This window comes from Camelus ferus, chromosome 19 (assembly GCF_009834535.1).
Source record: "Camelus ferus isolate YT-003-E chromosome 19, BCGSAC_Cfer_1.0, whole genome shotgun sequence".
Taxonomy (NCBI): Eukaryota; Metazoa; Chordata; class Mammalia; order Artiodactyla; family Camelidae; genus Camelus; species Camelus ferus.
The window spans coordinates 18,315,504-18,321,503 of NC_045714.1; positions in this window are offsets into that span (position 1 = coordinate 18,315,504).

Below are 6,000 nucleotides of genomic sequence, written 5' to 3' on the forward strand. Positions count from 1 at the left end.
TGTAGGAGGGTTCCCTTTTCTCCACACCCTCTCCTGCATTTATTATTTGTAGACTTTTGAATGATGGCCATTCTGACTGGAGTGAATTGATACCTCACTGTAGTTTTGATGTGCATTTCCCTGATAATTAGTGATATTGAGCATTTTTTCATGTGCCTGTTGGCCATTAGTGTATTTTCCTTTTACAGTTGCTTGTTCAGGTCTCCTGCCCCTTTTTGGACTGGGTTGTTGTTGTTTTTTTGTTGTTGTTATTAAGTCATATGAGCTGTTTATATATTCTGGAGATCAAGCCCTTGTCAGTCTCATCTTTTGCAAATATTTTCTCCCATTCCGTAGGTTGCTGTTTTGTTTTGCTTATGGTTTCCTTTGCTGTGCAAAAGCTTGTAAGTTTAATTAGGTCCCATTTGTTTATTTTTGTTTCATCCTCTCATTTTCAATCTATGTGTGTCCTTCACCTAAAAGTGGGTCTCTTGTAAGCAGCATATTGTAGGCTCTTGTTTTATTATCCAGTCTGCCACTCTGTGTGTTTTGATTGGGGCATTTAGTCCATTGACATGTATAGTAATTGTTGATAGATGTGTGTTTATTGTCATTTTGAACTTAGTTTTCCAGTTGATTTGGTATTTCCTCTTTGTCCCTTTCTTTTTCTTTTTGTGGTTTGATAATTTTCTTTTGTATTAGCTTGGTTTCTTTTTTGTTTTTGCGACTCTTTTGTACGCTTTTGATTTGTGGTTACCTTGTTGTTCAAGTATATTAACCCATTACTGTATCTGTTTGCTTTAAACTGGTCATCGTGAAGGCTCAAGTACATCCTAAAAAGAACAACAACGACAACAACAAAAGAACAACATACATGTTTCCTTGCTCCCCTCTCCCACCTTTGATGATTTGGACTCGACGTCCTCTTTTACACCTGCATGTGTATCCTCTTGCTGCTCACTGTAGTAACCACGTGTCCAGTTGCGGTTTCCTCGCTTCTATAGCTTTCTGCTTCTTCCTACTTGCAGTGGACCTTTCCATGTTTCTTTTAGCATGGGTTTAGTATCGCTGAGTTCTTTTGGTTTTTCCTTGTCTGTGAAGTTCTTCCCCTCTCCTTCTGTTCTAAAGGATAGTCTTGCTGCACAGAGTATCCTAGGTTGCAGCTTATTCTTATTCAGGACTTTGAATATATCTTGCCCCTCCCTTCTGCCCTTTATTGTTTGTGCTGAGAAATCAGCTGAAAGCCTTATGGGGCCTCCCTTGTAACTCACTCTGTTTTTCTCTTGCTGCCTTTAGGATCATTTCTTTATCTTTAGCCTTGGCCATCTTGATTACATGTCTTGGTGTGGGTCTGTCTGGGTTCTTCTTGTTGGGGACCCTCTGTGCTTCCTGTACTTGGCTGTCTGATTCCTTCTTTAGGTTTGGGAAGGTTTCAGTCATGGTTTCTTCAAATCCTTTTTCATCCCGCTTTTCTCTCTCTCCTCCTTCTGCGTGGTTTGGCGTGCTTTGTATTACCCAGAGGTCCCTCATATTGCTTTCACTGGTTTTCACTTGCTTTTCTGTCTGTTATTCGATTCAGTGACTTCCTTCATCCTGTCTTCTAAGTCACTTATTCGTTCCTCTGCATTATGGACTCTGCTTTTGACGGCCTTAGCTCAGCTCTTTTCTCAACCATTGAGTTTTCTGTTTTTAATTGGCTCCTCTTTATAGTTTCTATTTCCTTTTTATAGTATTCTGCACTTTTATTCTTAGTCTCATTTCCTTCAGTGCTTTTATCACCCCATTTTGAAGTCATGATCTAGTGGAATTTCGAGGTCTGTTTCATTGATCGTCCTTCCAGGGGACTTCTCTTGCTCTTTTAACTGGGAGTGGGTCCTCTGCTTCTTCATTTCATTCATATCTCTCTGGCTCTTTGGATTTGGGAGTATCAGTTACCTATTGTGGCCTTGAAGGGCTGTTTTTTGTTTTTTTTTTAATTTAAAGTGGGAGCTTCCTGTGTTGACCTTGTGCATCTAATAATGTTGCTGTTAGTATGGATGGTTGCCACCTCTTTCTTCCATGTGTGTTGGCTGTTACCCCGTTGATTGGGGGTGTGGCCAGTGTTGTGGCAATCAGAGCCTGCCCTGGATGTTGAGCAGGGCCTCCTTTCTGTCCTGCGGCTGTCACAGCCCTGACAGGGGCCAAATCTGCTCCCTTTTGTTGGATGGAGGCTTCCAGAAATGTTTCTGATCTGCAGCATGTGGCAGGCCACAGCCCACAGCACACTCCAGTCCCCTGAGGCTGCCTCTGCGCAGTCGGCCCCGACCCCCTCCCCAGGCTCCAGCAGCCAGCCCTGGCCCACTCCTGCCGGCTCACATCTGGGGCTGGAACCGCGGAGGCCTGTGTGCTGGTTTCTCTCAGTTCCGTCTGCCAAGTGGCTGCTGTGCACAGATCCGAGCCTTGGAGGCTCCCCCTGTCCCTGCTGACCTCCCCACTGGAGAAGGCGCACCCCAGCATAAGAGCGCTTTTCCTCCACTGCTGCTCGCTCCCTGTGGGATGGGTCCCGCTCGGACTTCCCTTCTCTTCTTCTTTCTCTCCCTCTCCTACCAGATGTTGTGAGGAATCTTCCTGTCTTTTGAAGTAAGAAATGTTCTGCCAAAATTTAGCAGGTGCTCTGGGCAAGTGGGCGGGTCTGTAGATGTGTCTCTTGGTGTGTTCGAGGGAGGAGTGTGCTAGCCATCCTTCTGCTCTGCCATCTTGGCACCCCCTTGCTTGTGGCTTTTGAATTAATATAACTTAATTTTTTTAATTTTATTTTTTTATTAAAGTGTAGTTGATTTACAATGTTAGTTTCAGGTGAACAGCAAAGTGATTCAGTTATCTATCTATCTATCTATCTATCTATCTATCTATCTATATATACACACACACACATATATTTTCAGATTCTTGTCCATTATAGCTTATTACAAGAAGTTTAATATAGTTCCCTCTGCTATACAATAGATCCTTGTTATTTACCTATTTGATACATTGTAGTAGGTGTCTGTTACTCCCAAATAATTTTAAAACTGATCAATGCTGAATCAAAGTTATCTTCCATCTTTAATTCAGTTGTTAAGCTGCTAGTTACCAAAAGTCCCTGAAATGTTAGGTTGAACCTTACCAACTTGTTGATACTAACCTTTATTTTACCTACAAGAATGGCAGTCTCTTACAACTCGGCTGGAAGCTTGCTACTTCACGTGGTAAATGCAGCCATTGTTGCAGTCAAGAAACAACATTTAAACCAGGAGACAAGCGGCTTCTTCCACTGAAGTCCCTGCAAATGACTCAGCGGGTTAGGAGCTGGACGTACTGCCTGAGAGCAGCTGTAACGGACATGACAGACATGAACAGTATCTGTAAAACCATTTGGAGGCAGCTCCCTACTTATGGAACATTCTCCTTTAAATGATGGGGGCTTTTAAAGTGGTGCCTGAGACGGTGACACTGGTGACAATAGCAGGACTCCATCTCATCATCCTCACGACTACGTGTGCTGAGTCGTGGGGCTGGTGGTGCTCAACACACCACCGCGGAAAGCAGTGTTCGCAGGGACCAAGTTCCCAAGTCCTCAAGGGCAGGAATGTGGGTGATCTAGAAAACATTCTCTATAGATCTTCACCATCTGTAAAACCACACAATTTTAGTGTCCAGCCCCGGGGGTTGGTAAACGTTTTCTACAAAGGGCCGAATAATAATGATTTTAGGTTTTGTGGGCCAAATAGTCTCTACCTTGTTGAGTAAACTCTGCACTTCAGGATGAAAGCAGCTAAAGACAGTAGGTGAGTGAGTGGGCGTGGCTGTGACCCAATAAAACTTTATTTACAAAATCAGGCTCAAGGCTAGATTATGGGCATTCATTTGCCAACCTCTGGTTTAGCCTTTTCTGTTATGATGAGCGAGATGGAGAAATACTGACTGCAACGGTGGTAATGATTCTGGATTCTCAGTATAAGCTTAGAAGAGAAAATCACATTTGCTGCAACAAAGAAGTCAGGGGAGTATAATATGCAGTTAATTTTTTTTTAAGTTCTCTTTAACACTAGTTACCGAATTTTGAAGATACGAAGGGGAAAGTTCATGATTTTCTCTGTGGTTAATGGAGCAAAAAGTTTTTTGATACGAATCTGAAATCTTAATTGTGTAAATGTCTCCCGAAAATGATTCAAAATTATCATTGGTTTGCTGATTCATCAAGATATCCATGTGAAAACCTTCACGAAGATACCAAGGATGGCAGTAGTGTTCACAGAAGCAAGAAAGGTCTCCTGTCCAGGAGACGGGCGAAGGAAGGCTGCCCTTCTCCACACTGAAAAGTGCCTGATGAGCTGCAACGTGCTTCTGGCTGGGTCTGGCCACCCGGAGACTGTGGCTCGGCGCATCTCATTTCATCCCTGACAGTCCTCAGTGAGATCCTTTCCACGTACATGATTCCTACCGGTTTCTGGCCGTCCCCTATTAACGACCTCTGTGTAGCTGCATTCCAGAATGGTACAGGCTCGCTCTATGTAATACAGCAGGAGAGATCACAGTAGAAAAGAATGGCTGTCAGTTGGTGTTACGAGCTTTTAAAGAGCAACATTGTGCACGTGTGTTTCAGCCCGAGCTCCCCATGCTTTTCTGTTCTTTGTGCCTGGAGGGAATTCTATTCTGATTTCCCCCCCTCCTCTGAAGCCTCCTGTGCTCGAACCCCTCCTCTGCTTCTTATCAGATCCGACAGACGACAGCCTCTTGGCTCACTCTGTCCCTCCTCTCACCGTCAGGTGTGACCAGGGCTGTGGCATTTGAGAAGGGACATTGCATCAGGGCCCCAATCCTGAGCAAGAGACAGAGCAGATGCTGCCTTCAAGTAAAAGGGCTTCTCTGCCGAATGGAGGAGGCGAGGGAGGGATTCAGGGTGAAGTTTCCGCTGGTGGAACGAACGCTCTGCCCGCTGTTCAAACCAGGAACAGTGAACAGTGGGGTTCTGGCAAAGGGAAGGCAGGACTGGCGAACCACGAATGCAAACTCTGTGGACGAGCTTCTTATAGATGGTGGTGGCCACGCAGTGTGAGTATGACATGCAAGGAACACTGGCTGTCAACAATCCTGCCCTCGGATGTGCTGAGTGGCAGCGAGCGCTCCGCAGGTTTCACTTCTGGACGGAGAATGTCCTAAGACTGCTTTGCCCAGAGTTTGCAATGAGCTGAAGAAGAAATACCGATGAATAACCTTCGTGTGGAAAGGCCACCAGGAAGACCACACAGTCTAGAAAGCTTCAAATGAGATAAATATGAACACACTGACCCCGTAACCCACCTGCTCACCATATATTCTGCCAGAGGACTTATGCACGCCCTGAACATTCCACTTTCCAGATGCAACAGAACAAGCCCACGATAAAAGTATGCACCAGACAAATGATGACAGTTGGGGCTTAACAGATGAAAGGGTGTGTGTTTGGGTGAGTGAAATATGGTGACTGCCGTCCAACCACACGCTCAGATACATTCGATGATTCTAAGAAGCCTATCAGGCCTTCACGGTGACCAGACACTTGCTGGAAGTGGTAAACTTGGAAGCCAAGGTGTTTCCCCCACCCCGCCCTGAGAAGTCACCAGGAAGGTCTGTCACAGGCTCCTTGCTGGTGACCCCTCCCATTGGGCTCTGTCCCTTCTGAGACCCAGACTGGCTCGTGGTAATTTTCCCCAAAGTTCCTCCTAAGAACTGCCCAAAGGAACAGGCCACTTGTCTTCAGAAAACCCTCTTGACCGGGAAATCATCTTGATGACACCAAAATCTATAGCTGGTTGCTTGCACAAGATGAGAGGATGCTGACGGACAGGCTGGAAGTTATTTGTTTCCTCAGCAACCTCAGAAGGAGGCAGGAGCTCCCTAGTTCTGGTGCAAAGGGACTTTCGTCTTCATCGAAATCATCAGGCAAGTGGGTGCCTCCTTCTCTGGCCCCTTCCTCCTGTGGACTCATCGTACCTGGCCTCACTTGGGAGCTTTGGCTGC